This window comes from Salmo salar, chromosome 09, assembly GCF_965601325.2.
Source record: "Salmo salar chromosome 09, fSalSal1, whole genome shotgun sequence".
NCBI lineage: Eukaryota > Metazoa > Chordata > Actinopteri > Salmoniformes > Salmonidae > Salmo > Salmo salar.
This window is the reverse complement of record NC_138299.1, coordinates 158,347,675-158,363,577: the sequence shown is the minus strand read 5'-3', so window position 1 is coordinate 158,363,577 and position 15,903 is coordinate 158,347,675. Positions and strand designations below refer to the sequence as shown.

Sequence of the window (15,903 nt, the reverse complement as noted above, 5' to 3'; positions counted from 1 at the left end):
AAGAGACATTACAGTGAGAATGTGTGGCTCCTAGGATTTACAAAGACAGCGCCAACAGAATAACAGTCCCTGTGTGGGAAAGCGTGTCGTGTGAACAACAGAAGATGTGGGAATGAAACAAGACTTCTGAGGCTGGGAGATTGTGAGCGTGTTTGTCATTTCCCTAAATAGAGGCAACAGCCCTAGTTCTTTTCTCTCTGTGGAAGAACGGTCTCTCCACACAGCCCTGCTACACTGACATACATTATAATCCACTCGTGTAAAGTATTTAAGTAAAAATACTTTAAAGTACCATTTAAGTAGTTTCTTTGGGGTATCTGTACTTTTACTTTTACTTCACTACATTCCTAAAGAAAATAATGTACTTTTTACTCCTTGCATTTTCCCTGACAAACAAAAGTACTCGTTACATTTTGAACGCTAAGCAGAACAGGAAAATGGTCTAATTCACACTCTTATCAACACAACATCCCTGGTCGTCCCTTCTGCCTCTGATCTGGAGGACTCACTAAACAGAGAACATCCCTTGTCATCCCTACTGCCTCTGACCTGGAGGACTCACTAAACAGAGAACATCCCTGGTCATCCCTACTGCCTCTGATCTGGAGGACTCACTAAACAGAGAACATCCCTGGTCATCCCTACTGCCTCTGATCTGGAGGACTCACTAAACAGAGAACATCCCTGGTCGTCCCTTCTGCCTCTGATCTGGAGGACTCACTAAACAGAGAACATCCCTGGTCGTCCCTTCTGCCTCTGACCTGGAGGACTCACTAAACAGAGAACATCCCTGGTCGTCCCTACTGCCTCTGATCTGGAGGACTCACTAAACAGAGAACATCCCTGGTCGTCCCTACTGCCTCTGATCTGGAGGACTCACTAAACAGAGAACATCCCTGGTCGTCCCTACTGCCTCTGATCTGGAGGACTCACTAAACAGAGAACATCCCTGGTCATCCCTACTGCCTCTGATCTGGAGGACTCACTAAACAGAGCACATCCCTGGTCATCCCTACTGCCTCTGATCTGGAGGACTCACTAAACAGAGAACATCCCTGGTCATCCCTACTGTCTCTGATCTGGAGGACTCACTAAACAGAGAACATCCCTGGTCGTCCCTACTGCCTCTGATCTGGAGGACTCACTAAACAGAGAACATCCCTGGTCGTCCCTACTGCCTCTGATCTGGAGGACTCACTAAACAGAGAACATCCCTGGTCATCCCTACTGTCTCTGATCTGGAGGACTCACTAAACAGAGAACATCCCTGGTCGTCCCTACTGCCTCTGATCTGGAGGACTCACTAAACAGAGAACATCCCTGGTCGTCCCTACTGCCTCTGATCTGGAGGACTCACTAAACAGAGAACATCCCTGGTCGTCCCTACTGCCTCTGATCTGGAGGACTCACTAAACAGAGAACATCCCTGGTCGTCCCTACTGCCTCTGATCTGGAGGACTCACTAAACAGAGCACATCCCTGGTCATCCCTACTGCCTCTGATCTGGAGGACTCACTAAACAGAGAACATCCCTGGTCATCCCTACTGCCTCTGATCTGGAGGACTCACTAAACAGAGAACATCCCTGGTCATCCCTACTGCCTCTGATCTGGAGGACTCACTAAACAGAGAACATCCCTGGTCATCCCTACTGCCTCTGATCTGGAGGACTCACTAAACAGAGAACATCCCTGGTCATCCCCTGCCTCTGATCTGGAGGACTCACTAAACAGAGAACATCCCTGGTCGTCCCTACTGCCTCTGATCTGGAGGACTCACTAAACAGAGAACATCCCTGGTCATCCCTACTGCCTCTGATCTGGAGGACTCACTAAACAGAGAACATCCCTGGTCATCCCTACTGCCTCTGATCTGGAGGACTCACTAAACAGAGAACATCCCTGGTCGTCCCTACGGTCTCTGATCTGGAGGACTCACTAAACACACATTCTTCGTTTGTAAATTATGTTGGAATGATGGAGTGTGCTTCTGGCTGTCCGTAAATTAAAAAAAAAAGAAAATGGTGCTGTCTGTTTTGCTTAATATAAGGAATAAAAAAGTATTCATACTTTTACTTTTGATACTTAAGTATATTTTAGTAATTACTTTTACTTTTTATACTTCAGTATATTTAAAACCAAATACTTTTAGACTTTTACTCAAGTAGTATTTTACTGGTTGACTTTCACTTTTACTTGAGTCATTTTCTACTAAGGTATCTTTACTTTTACTGCAGTATGAGTTTTGGGTACTTTTTCCACCACTGTCACAATCACACGGCTCATACCAGCTGACATCATCTGTTGTAAAGAGGTCATTGACATGGACATGAATAAAGCCAGACGGAATCTGGAGAAAATTATTTCCTTTTAAATCATTTTTATCCTGCTGTGTTCATCGAATCCAAAATAAATCTGTATCTGTTCACGTTTTGTAGCAGTGTTTGGTTTGGAATTCTACAGATAGTATGACTTTAAGCACAGATAGATGTTTGTTCATCAGCTAAAAACAATCCAATTAAAAGAGGCATTTAGAAAGATATAAGAACTATCCGTTTGTCAGCTAGAAATCTATAATTCCATGAATGTTCCTCCTGAGTTCTACCCCCCCTATATCCTTTTACTGTAGGCAGCATGAGTTGTTATCGCTGTAACTCGGTGTGACAGTGGTCACCTTGTTCCTCCTCTCTTACTGAAGACACTCCTCTCCCTCTCTGATCCTTCCATCTCTCTCTGCCTCACTGGGACGATGACTCAGCCCTATCCCTCTCTCCCTCGCTCCCTCCTCCCTCAGCCCTATCCCTCCCTCCCTCAGCCCTATCCCCCTCCCTCCCTCCCTCCCTCCCTCCCTCAGCACTATCCCTCCCTCGCTCCCTCCCTCCATCAGCCCTATCCCTCCCTCCCCCCCTCCGCCCTATCCCTCCCTCCCTCCCTCAGCCCTATCCCTGTCTCCCTCCCTCCCTCCCTCCCTCAGCCCTATCCCTCTCTCCCTCCCTCCCTCCCTCCCTCCCTCCCTCCCTCCCTCCATCAGCCCTATCCCTCCCTCCCTCCCTCCCTCAGCCCTATCCCTCTCTCCCTCCCTCCCTCCCTCCATCAGCCCTATCCCTCTCTCCCTCCCTCCCTCAGCCCTATCCCTCCCTCCCTCCCTCAGCCATATCTCTCTCTCTCTGTGTGTCTCTCTCTCGCTCTCTCTGTGTCTCTCTCTCTCCCTCTCTCTCTGTGTCTCTCTCTCTCCCTCTCTCTCTGTGTCTCTCTCTCTCCCTCTCTCTCTGTGTCTCTCTCTCTCCCTCTCCCTCTGTCTCTGTCTCTCTGTCTCTGTGTCTCTCTGTGTGTCTCTCTCTCTCTGTCTCTCTCTCTCTCTCCCTCTCTGTGTCTCTCCCTGTCTGTGTCTCTCTCTCTCCCTCTCTGTGTCTCCCTCTCTCCCTCTCTGTGTCTCTCCCTCTCTGTGTCTCTCTCTCTCTGTGTCTCTCTGTCTCCCTCTGTCTCTCTGTCTCTGTGTCTCTCTCTCTCTCTCTCAGGTTAATGAGAAGGGTGTGCTTGAAATGATGCTCATAACTCTGTAATGTTGGGTTGTATCGGAGAGAGTCTCAGTCTTAAATCATTTTCCATACACAGTCTGTTCCTGTATTTAGTTTCCATGCTAGTGAGGGAGGAGACTCCACTCTCACATAGGTATGTGGTTGCAAAGGGCATCAGTGTCTTAACAGCGCGATTTACCAAGGCAGGATACTCTGAACGCAGCCCTATCCAGAAATCTGGCAGTGGCTTCTGAATAAATTCAATTTTCACAGAACCGCTTGTTGCAATTTCGATGAGGCTCTCTTGTTCAGATATCGGTAAGTGGACTGGAGGCAGGGCATGAAAGGGATAACGAATCCAGTTGTTTGTGTCATCCGTTTCGGGAAAGTATCTGCGTAATTGCGCACCCAGCTCACTCAGGTGCTTCGTTATATCACATTTGACATTGTCCGTAAGCTTGAGTTCATTTACACACAAAATCATACAATGATGGAAAGACCTGTGTGTTGTCCTTGTTAATGAAGACAGAGAAGAGCACAAACTTCTTAATCATAGCTTCAATTTTGTCCTGCACATTGAATATACAGTCGTGGCCAAAAGGTTTGAGAATGACACAAATATTAATTTCCACAAAGTTTGCTGCTTCAGTGTCTTTAGATATTTTTGTCAGATGTTACTATGCAATACTGAAGTATAATTACAAGCATTTCATAAGTGTCAAAGGCTTTTATTGACAATTACATGAAGTTAATGCAATCCGCCCTGACATGCTGTCAATTCACTTCTGGGCCACATCCTGACTGATGGCTGCCCATTCTTGCATAATCAATGCTTGGAGTTTGTCAGAATTTGTGGGGTTTTGTTTGTCCACCCGCCTCTTGAGGATTGACCACAAGTTCTCAATGGGATTAAGGTCTGGGGAGTTTCCTGGCCGTGGACCCAAAATATTTCTGTTTTGTTTGTTATCATTTTGCCTTATGGCAAGGTGCTCCATCATGCTGGAAAAGGCGTTGTTCGTCACCAAACTGTTCCTGGATGGTTGGGAGAAGTTGCTCTTGGAGGACGTGTTGGTACCATTCTTTATTCATGGCTGTGTTCTTAGGCAAAATTCTGAGTGAGCCCACTCCCTTGGCTGAGAAGCAACCCCACACATGAATGGTCTCAGGATGTTTTACTGTTGGCATGACACAGGACTGATGGTAGCGCTCACCTTGTCTTCTCCGGACAAGCTTTTTTCCAGATGCCCCAAACCATCGGAAAGGGGATTCATCAGAGGAAATGACTTTACCCCAGTCCTCAGAAGTCCAATCCCTGTACCTTTTGCAGAATATCAGTCTGTCCCTGATGTTTTTCCTGGAGAGAAGTGGCTTCTTTGCTGCCCTTCTTGACACCAGGCCATCCTCCAAAGGTCTTCGCCACATTGTACGTGCAGATGCACTGTCACGCCCTGACCTTAGAGATCCTTTTTATGTTTCTATTTAGGTTTGGTCAGGGTATGATTTGGGTGGGCATTCTATGTCTGTATTTCTATGTTGGGGATTGCTTTGTTTCGGCCGGGTATGGCTCCCAATCAGGAACAGCTGTACATCGTCGCCTGTCCGGAGCCGCCAGAGTCGCCCGCCTGTCCGGAGCCGCCAGAGTCGCCCGCCTGTCCGGAGCCGCCAGAGTCGCCCGTCTGTCCAGAGCCGCCAGAGCCGCCCGCCTGTCCGGAGCCGCCAGAGTCGCCCGTCTGTCCAGAGCCGCCAGAGTCGCCCGCCAGTCCGGGGCCCGCTGCGAGGGTCCCCAGTCCGTGGTCGGCGGCAGGAGATCACGCTCTAGGGGAGCCAGTGAAGTGGGGTGAGCCAGTGGTGGAGCGGGGTCTGCGTCCCGCTCCAGAGCCTCCACCGCGGAGAAATGCCCACCAGACCCTCCCCTATAGGTTCAGGTTTTGCGGCCGGAGTCCGCACCTTTGGGGGGGGGGGGGGTACTGTCACGCCCTGACCTGAGAGAGCCTTTTTATGTCTCTATTTAGGTTTGGTCAGGGTGTGATTTGGGTGGGCATTCTATGTCTGTATTTCTATGTTGGGGATTGCTTTGTTTCGGCCGGGTATGGCTCCCAATCAGGAACAGCTGTACATCGTTGTTGCTGATTGGGAGTCATACTTAGGCAGCATGTTTTTCCTTTGGGTTTTGTGGGTAGATGTTTTCTGTTTAGTGTGTTAGGATACCTGACAGGACTGTTTGGCTGTCGTCTGTGTTTCTTTGTGAAGTGCCTTTTTTCATCTAAAATAAAAGATGAACAAATTCCAGGCTGCACCTTGGTCTACTACTTCAGACAGCCGTTACAGTTCAGTCTGTCCCTGATGTTTTTCCTGGAGAGAAGTGGCTTCTTTGCTGCCCTTCTTGACACCAGGCCATCCTCCAAAAGTCTTCGCCTCACTCTGCGTGCAGATGCACTCAAACCTGCCTGCTGCCATTCCTGAGCAAGCTCTGTACTGGTGGTGCCCCAATGCCGCAGCTGAATCAACTTTAGGAGACGGTCCTGGTGCTTGCTGGACTTTCTTGGGCGCCCTGAAGCCTTCTTCACAACAATTGAACCGCTCTCCTTGAAGTTCTTGATGATCCAATAAATGGTTGATTTAGGTGAAATCTTACTGGCAGCAATATCCTTGCCTGTGAAGCCCTTTCTGTGCAAAGCAATGATGACGGCACGTGTTTCCTTGCAGGTAACCATGGCTGACAGTAGAAGAACAATGATTCCAAGCACCACCCTCCTTTTGAAGCTTCCAGTCTGTTTTTCGAACTCAATCAGCATGACAGAGTGATCTCCAGCCTTGTCCTCGTCAACACTCACACCTGTGTTAACGAGAGAATCACTGACATGATGTCAGCTGGTCCTTTTGTGGCAGGGCTGAAATGCAGTGGAAATGTTTTTTGGGATTCAGTTCATTTGCATTGCAAAGAGGGACTTTACAATTAATTGCAATTCATCTGATCACTCTTCATAACATTCTGGAGTATATGCAAATTGCCATCATACAAACTGAGGCAGCAGACTTTGTGAAAATTAATATTTGTGTCATTCTCAAAACTTTTGGCCACGACTGTAGTGTCCAAAACGTCTTTCAAGCTGTCAGGCATTCCCTTGGCAGCAAGAGCCTCTCGGTGGATGCTGCAGTGGACCCAAGTGGCGTCGGGAGCAACTGCTTGCACACGCGTTACCACTCCACTATGTCTCTCTGTCATGGATCTTGTGCCATCAGTACAGATACCAACACATCTTGACCACCAAAGTACATTTGATGTCCCAAAGCTGTCCAGTACTCTGCTCTTTACTGAGGGGGCTCTCTGCAGACTGCAGGTAGAGGTCTTTACTGAGGGGGCTCTCTGCAGACTGCAGGTGGAGGTCTTTACTGAGGGGGCTCTCTGCAGACTGCACGTGGAGATTTTGACCCACTGGTTTTGGGGTCATTTTGTTATTAAGTGCTGCTTGTAATTTGTGTTGGATTGGAGCAGTCCTGATTTCTCAACCCACACAAAGTTACACTTACAATCCAGATGAAGAGAGGAGCTGTACACACACAACAGTCCCACTCCATCATCACCTGCACTGTCACTCCATCATCACCTGCACTGTCACTCCATCATCACCTGCACTGTCTGTTTGTCCTTTTCAAAAACAGAATCTTGTCACACAGGTTTAGTGCCCAAGCCTCTCTCTACCCTCTCTCTCTCGACCCTCTCTCTCTCTCTACCCTCTCTCTCTCTCTCTACCCTCTCTCTCTCTCTCTCTACCCTCTCTCTCTCTCTCTACCCTCTTTCTCTCTCTCTCTCTACCCTCTCTCTCTACCCTCTTTCTCTCTCTCTCTCTACCCTCTCTCTCTCTCTCTCTCTACCCTCTCTCTCTCTACCCTCTCTCTCTCTCTCTCTACCCTCTCTCTCTCTCTCTACCCTCTCTCTCTCTCTACCCTCTCTCTCTCTCTCTCTCTACCCTCTTTCTCTCTCTCTCTCTACCCTCTTTCTCTCTCTCTCTCTACCCTCTCTCTCTCTCTCTCTCTCTACCCTCTTTCTCTCTCTCTCTCTACCCTCTTTCTCTCTCTCTCTCTACCCTCTTTCTCTCTCTCTCTCTACCCTCTTTCTCTCTCTCTCTCTACCCTCTCTCTCTCTCTCTCTACCCTCTTTCTCTCTCTACCCTCTTTCTCTCTACCCTCTTTCTCTCTCTCTACCCTCTTTCCCTCTTTACCCTATTTCTCACTCTCTCTACCCTCTCTCTCTCTCTCTCTCTCTACCCTCTTTCTCTCTCTCTCTACCCTCTCTCTCTCTCTCTACCCTCTTTCCGTCTCTCTCTCTCTACCCTCATTCTCTCTCTCTACCCTCTCTCTCTCTCTCTCTCTCTACCCTCTCTCTCTCTCTACCCTCTCTCTCTCTCTACCCTCTTTCTCTCTCTCTCTCTACCCTCTTTCTCTCTCTACCCTCTTTCCCTCTCTCTCTCTCTACCCTCTTTCTCTTTCCCTCTCTCTCTCTCTACCCTCTTTCTCTCGCTCTCTCTCTACCCTCTTTCTCTCTCTCTCTCGACCCTCCTCAATGCCCTGATCTCTCCTCTCCTCTCTCTACTCTTCCTCTCCTCTCCTCCCTCCTCACTGAAGCCCTGTGGTAGAGATCCAATTGAGCTGGATTAAATCAGATCTCATGAAGGACCTAGACTGAGCCCAGGGAAGGATAAGGAGACAAACTCCAAGTACATACAGCTGTTGGAGGGAGCATCCATCTATCACCTTATTTCAAGATGTAAAAACATGTTTGTGATGCCGCCCGAGATAAAACCACATCTAGAGGAATGTCAGAGGATGTGGAGAGAGAGGGGGAGGTAGGAGGAGAGGAGGGAGATGAGAGGAGGAGAGAGAGGGGGAGGTAGGAGGAGAGGAGGGAGATGAGAGGAGGAGAGAGAGGGGGGTAGGAGGGGAGGAGGGAGATGAGAGGAGGAGAGAGAGGGGGAGTTAGGAAGAGAGGATCACAAAATGAAAATCAGAAGACAGATTCATGTTGAGTGAAATCCCTCTGATCTCTTTGTCTGCTTCTCCTTCTCTCTCTACTCCTCCTCTCCTCTTTCTACTCCTCTACTCCTCCTCTCCTCTCCTCTTTCTACTCCTCTGCTCCTCTCTCTCTACTCCTCCCCTCCTCTCTACTCATCTCCTCTCCTCCTCCTCTCTACACCTCCCCTCTCTACCCCTCCTCCTCTCTACTCCTCTCTCTACTCCTCCTCTCCTCTTTCTACTCCTCTACTCCTCCTCTCCTCTCCTCTTTCTACTCCTCTACTCCTCCTCTCCTCTCCTCTTTCTACTCCTCTGCTCCTCTCTCTCTACTCCTCCTCTCCCCTCCTCTCTACTCATCTCCTCTCCTCTTTCTACTCCTCTACTCTCCTCTTTCTACTCCTCTACTCCTCCTCTCCTCTCCTCTTTCTACTCCCCTGCTCCTCTCTCTCTACTCCTCCCCTCCTCTCTACTCATCTCCTCTCCTCCTCCTCTCTACACCTCCCCTCTACCCCTCCTCCTCTCTAGTCCTCTCTCTACTCCTCTCTACTCCTCTCTCTACCTCTCCTCCTCTCCCCTCCTCTCTCTATCCCTCCTCTCCTCATATCTCTCTCTCTCTCTCAGCCAAGTACATACAGCTGTTGAAGGGAGCATCCATCTATCACCTTATTTCAAGATGTAAAAACATGTTTGTGATGCCGCCCGAGATAAAACCACATCTAGAGGAATGTCAGAGGATGTGGAGAGAAGGAGGAGGGGGGTAGGAGGAGAGAAGGGAGATGAGAGGAGGAGAGAGAGGGGGAGGTAGGAGGAGAGGAGGGAGGGAGATGAGAGAGGGGGGTAGGAGGAGAGGGGGGTAGGAGGAGAGGAGGAAGATGGGAGGAGGAGAGAGCGTGGGAGGTAGGAGGGGAGGAGGGAGATGAGAGGAGGAGAGAGAGGGGGAGGTAGGAGGAGAAGACGGAGATGGGAGGAGGAGAGAGAGAGGGGGAGGTAGGAGGAGAGGAGGGAGATGAGAGGAGGAGAGAGAGGGGGAGGAGAGGAGGAGAGGAGGGAGATGAGAGGAGGAGAGAGAGGGAGAGGTAGGAGGAGAGGAAGAGAGAGAGGGGGAGGTAGGAGGAGAGGAGGGAGATGAGAGAGAGGGGGAGGTAGGAGGAGAGGAGGGAGATGAGAGGAGGAGAGAGAGGGGGAGGTATGAGGAGAGGAGGGAGATGAGAGGAGGAGAGAGAGGGGGAGGTAGGAAGAGAGGAGGGAGATGGGGAGAGGATCAGACAGATTCATGTTAAGTGAAATCCCTCTGAAGGGCAGTAATCTCTGGAGAAGTTGAAGAACATTCCCTCCGTGGTTGGTAGCACAGTTGAACAGCATAGGTTGAATAATAAACACTGTGTTAATGTCTACAGTCTTCCCATCAAAGATTAAAGTATCTTTAACCAGCAGCCAGGACATAAATACTCTTATTGAAGTATCAGCCACAGCAGGCAAGGTTACGTCTGACTAAGAGGTTTTAGTGAATGAGACTCTCGCCCACGCACACACACGCACACACATATACACACACAAACACAGGCGCATAAAGACGCATACACACACAGCTGAATGAGAGAGACCTCCCATCCAGTGACCTGATCAATAGTTAATACATAGAGTTAACTAATGTTCTCTAAATCACTAGTGTCTGTTTCAATTCAACAAAACATTTCATCCTGACTCAATGTTCAGCATTAAACCAGTTTCATAAATACATTGCAATGTAACTCCCTACGTAACCACTATGTAATTCATTATATAATCTAGCCAGCAGCGTAGGTCCAGCAAAAAATATAGGTGGGCCAGAATGTGGACCCTCAAATCATCATTAAATTATCATACAAGCCTACCCTATACCCCTACTCTAAAGGCATTATCATCATTGCATGATCATAAAAGCCTACCCTATACCCCTACTGTAAATACATGATCATCATTCCATTATCATAAAAGCCTACCCTATACCCCTACTGTAAAGACATTATCATCATTCCATTATCATAAAAGCCTACCCTATACCCCTACTCTAAAGGCATTATCATCATTCCATTATCATAAAAGCCTACCCTATACCCCTACTGTAAAGACATTATCATCATTCCATTATCATAAAAGCCTACCCTATACCCCTACTGTAAATACATTATCATTAAATGATCATAAAAGCTTAGCCTACCCTATACCCCTACTGTAATCAATCACACACCCTCAACCATCCAACATGTGATTTCACTTTACTGACCAACTAGTCTTGTAGGCTTACGTAAATCCAGGACTCTTGCATTGAACATGTGACTCACATAGACTCACACATAATAACCCAGAAGTCTATAGTTAATAGACTATGAGACTAGAACATCATGTCCTGATGCAGTGCATTCAGAAAGTATTCAGACCCCTTGACTACGTTACAGCCTTATTCTAAAATGTAGGAAATTGTTTTGTTTTTTATTTGGGGAGTTTCTCCCAGTGTTCCCTGCAGATCCTCTCAAGCTCTGTCAGGTTGGATGGGGAGCATTGCTGCACAGCTATTTTCAGGTCTCTCCAGAGATGTTTGATCGGGTTCAAGTCCGGGCTCTGGCTGGGCCACTTAAGGACATTCAAGGACACTTGTTCCAAAGCCACTCTTGCGTTGTCTTGGCTGTGTGCTTAGGGTCATTGTCCTGTTGGAAGGTGAACCTTCGCTCCAGTCTGAGGTCCTGAGCACTCTGGAGCAGGTTTTCATCAAGGATCTCTCTGTACTTCGCTTCGTTCATCTTTCCCTCGATCCTGACTAGTCTCCCAGTCCCTGCTGCTGAAAAACATCCTCACAGCAGGATGCTGCCACCACCATGATTCACCGTAGGGATGTTGCCAGGTTTCTTCCAGATGTGACGCTTGACATTCAGGCCAAAGAGTTCAATCTTGGTTTCATCAGACCAGAGAATCTTTTTTCTCATGGTCTGAGAGTCTTTAGGTGCCTTTTGGGAAGGCCCTTCTCCCCTGATTGCTCAGTTTGGCCGGGCAGCCAGCTCTAGGAAGAGTCTTGGTGGTTCCAAACTTCTTCCATTTAAGAATGATGGAGGCCACTGTGTTCTTGGGGACCTGCAATGCTGCAGAAATGTTTTGTTACCCTTCCCCAGATCTGTGCCTCGACACAGTCCTGTCCCGGAGCTCTATGAACAATTCCATTGACCTCATGGCTTGGTTTTTACTCTGACATGCACTGTCAATTGTGGGACCTTAGAAAGACAGGTGTGTGCCTTTCCAAATCATGTCCACTCAATTGAATTTACCACAGGTGGACTCCAATCAAGTTGTAGAAACATCCAGGATGATCAATGGAAACAGGATGCACCTGAGCTCAATTTTGAGTCTCATAGCAAAGGGACTGAATATTTATGTAAATAAGGTATTTCTGTTTTTTTATTTTAATACATTTGCAAACATTTCTAAAAACCTATTTTTGCTTTGTTATTATGGGGTAGATTGACAAGGAAAATATTTAATTGAATACATTTTAGAATAAGGCTGTAACGTAACAAAATGTAGAAAAAGTAAAGAAATAGTAAAATAAATATGAATACTTTCCAAATGCACTGTATAACAAAAAAATACTCACAATAGGCTTGGCAACCTCTCACTGGCTCAGCGACCAAATTGTATTTATCACATGCGCCAAATACAACAGATGTAGACCTAACCATGAAATGCTTACTTACAAGCCCTTAATCAACAATGCAGTTTTAAGAAAATACGTAGAGTTAAGAAAAGTAAATAAAAAAGTAACACAATAAAATAACAATAATGAGACTATATACAGGGGGTACCGGTACAGAGTCAATGTGCAGGGGTACAGGTTAGTCAAGCTAATAGGTTCCCTGTTAGCTTGTTGATAGGTTCCCTGTTAGCTTGTTGTAGGTTCCCTGTTAGCTTGTTGTAGGTTCCCTGTTAGCTTGTTGAGAGGTTCCCTGTTAGCTTGTTGATAGGTTCCTTGTTAGCTTGTTGAGAGGTTCCCTGTTAGCTTGTTGAGAGGTTCCCTGTTAGCTTGTTGAGAGGTTCCCTGTTAGCTTGTTGATAGGTTCCCTGTTAGCTTGTTGAGAGGTTCCCTGTTAGCTTGTTGTAGGTTCCCTGTTAGCTTGTTGATAGGTTCCCTGTTAGCTTGTTGTAGGTTCCCTGTTAGCTTGTTATAGGTTCCCTGTTAGCTTGTTGATAGGTTCCCTGTTAGCTTGTTGATAGGTCCCTGTTAGCTTGTTGATAGGTTCCCTGTTAGCTTGTTGTAGGTTCCCTGTTAGCTTGTTGAGAGGTTCCCTGTTAGCTTGTTGAGAGGTTCCCTGTTAGCTTGTTGTAGGTTCCCTGTTAGCTTGTTGATAGGTTCCCTGTTAGCTTGTTGAGAGGTTCCCTGTTAGCTTGTTGAGAGGTTCCCTGTTAGCTTGTTGAGAGGTTCCCTGTTAGCTTGTTGAGAGGTTCCCTGTTAGCTTGTTGAGAGGTTCCCTGTTAGCTTGTTGAGAGGTTCCCTGTTAGCTTGATAGGTTCCCTGTTAGCTTGTTGAGAGGTTCCCTGTTAGCTTGTTGATAGGTTCCCTGTTAGCTTGTTTTAGGTTCCCTGTTAGCTTGTTGTAGGTTCCCTGTTAGCTTGTTGTAGGTTCCCTGTTAGCTTGTTGAGAGGTTCCCTGTTAGCTTGTTGAGAGGTTCCCTGTTAGCTTGTTGATAGGTTCCTTGTTAGCTTGTTGTAGGTTCCCTGTTAGCTTGTTGTAGGTTCCCTGTTAGCTTGTTGATAGGTTCCCTGTTAGCTTGTTGATAGGTTCCCTGTTAGCTTGTTGATAGGTTCCCTGTTAGCTTGTTATAGGTTCCCTGTTAGCTTGTTATAGGTTCCCTGTTAGCTTGTTATAGGTTCCCTGTTAGCTTGTTGTAGGTTCCCTGTTAGCTTGTTGATAGGTTCCCTGTTAGCTTGTTGATAGGTTCCCTGTTAGCTTGTTGATAGGTTCCCTGTTAGCTTGTTATAGGTTCCCTGTTAGCTTGTTATAGGTTCCCTGTTAGCTTGTTATAGGTTCCCTGTTAGCTTGTTGTAGGTTCCCTGTTAGCTTGTTATAGGTTCCCTGTTAGCTTGTTGATAGGTTCCCTGTTAGCTTGTTGATAGGTTCCCTGTTAGCTTGTTGATAGGTTCCCTGTTAGCTTGTTGATAGGTTCCCTGTTAGCTTGTTATAGGTTCCCTGTTAGCTTGTTGTAGGTTCCCTGTTAGCTTGTTGATAGGTTCCCTGTTAGCTTGTTGATAGGTTCCCTGTTAGCTTGTTGATAGGTTCCCTGTTAGCTTGTTGATAGGTTCCCTGTTAGCTTGTTGATAGGTTCCCTGTTAGCTTGTTGATAGGTTCCCTGTTAGCTTGTTGTAGGTTCCCTGTTAGCTTGTTGTAGGTTCCCTGTTAGCTTGTTGTAGGTTCCCTGTTAGCTTGTTGATAGGTTCCCTGTTAGCTTGTTGATAGGTTCCCTGTTAGCTTGTTGATAGGTTCCCTGTTAGCTTGTTGTAGGTTCCCTGTTAGCTTGTTGTAGGTTCCCTGTTAGCTTGAGAGGTTCCCTGTTAGCTTGTTGTAGGTTCCCTGTTAGCTTGTTGATAGGTTCCCTGTTAGCTTGTTGTAGGTTCCCTGTTAGCTTGTTGTAGGTTCCCTGTTAGCTTGTTGTAGGTTCCCTGTTAGCTTGTTGTAGGTTCCCTGTTAGCTTGTTGATAGCTTCTCTGTTAGCTTGTTGAGAGGTTTCCTGGCACTGAAGTCCACAAGCGAACGGAAAAGGTGAGAGGAGGAGAGCGCGTAAATGCGAGAAGGAATTCTACAACGAGCAAAATGATCATGCTGTTTGTATGTGGCTGCTATGAAAGTGAACTCTGTGTGCAAGTGATCAGGGGGTGTCTTCATTCCACCGATTCTGTTGAAAAACATTTCTTAAAAGGAAGCAAATGGAACGAAACGGGGATAAACCTACCTGAATATGTCCAACTGAAAGTCCCGTTTGCAACTGTTGGACTAATGATTCCACCCTAGATCAGATAGATGCAGGGCGGTATTGAATGTGTCACTGTCTGTCACCTTGATTACTCCAAGTTGTAATCTTTCATTCACAGGCTAGGTTGTAGCAACCTCATGATGGCTATAGGGGAACATTCTAGCATCATGTAGTAGCCTAAACCTATCGACGTTACATTGAGCCGGGTGAACGGAATATGAATGACAGTCATCCAATATGCTATAATAGAAATAAGGCCATGTTCATTAACAATATATTAAAACATCAGTCCTCCCTCGTGCTGTGTGCGTGTGCAGTGGCTGGGAGGCAGTCCGATATCAGTTCAGCTATTTAAAAATATCCGGGTGGTCCAGTTTTCCACACGTTCAGCAAAAAACATAACACACATGATGAGGAGCATTTCTCAAGATCATGTCCTTCCGTTAAGAAGAGGATATGTGCCTTTCTAAAAGATACAGGATAGACTGTACACACACACACACACACACACACACACACACACACACACACACACACACACACACACACACACACACACACACACACACACACACACACACACACACACACACACACACACAGTCAGCATGAAACTCAAGCCAGAGAAGCTTGTAGAGGAAGTGGAAGCAGTGGGTTTGAGGTCTGGAGTCCAGTGGATGCTGATACAATACTGAACACGGAGGGTCTCCAGATACTACAATACTGAACACGGAGGGTCTCCAGATACTACAATACTGAACACGGAGGGTCTCCAGATACTACAATACTGAACACGGAGGGTCTCCAGATACTACAATACTGAACACGGAGGGTCTCCAGATACTACAATACTGAACACGGAGGGTCTCCAGATACTACAATACTGAACACGGAGGGTCTCCAGATACTACAATACTGAACACGGAGGGTCTCCAGATACTACAATACTGAACACGGAGGGTCTCCAGATACTACAATACTGAACACGGAGGGTCTCCAGATACTACAATACTGAACACGGAGGGTCTCCAGATACTACAATACTGAACACGGAGGGTCCCCAGATACTACAATACACTGTGTACACAGTACCAGTCAAAAGTTTAAACACACCTACTCATTTCAGGGTTTTTCTTTATTTTTTACTATTTTCTATATTGTAGAATAATAGTGAAGACATCAAAACTATGAAATAACACATATGGAATCATGTAGTAACCAAAAAAGTGTTAAACAAATCAACATGTATTTTATATTTGAGGTTTATCAAAGTAGCCACCCTTTGCCTTGATGCAGCTTTGCACACTCTTGGCATTCTCTCAACCAGCTTCATGACGCAGTCACCTGGAATGACTGTCATTAATTTATTTAGAATTC

At 46.8% G+C, this 15,903-nt stretch overlaps 1 protein-coding gene across 1 annotated transcript in view; it reads right to left on the bottom strand.

The window, feature by feature from the left end:
- LOC106613312 (SH2B adapter protein 2) overlaps positions 1 to 15,903 on the bottom strand; it is a 53,194-nt gene that overhangs the window by 25,686 nt on the left and 11,605 nt on the right. The gene's annotated exons all lie outside the window — the stretch shown is intronic.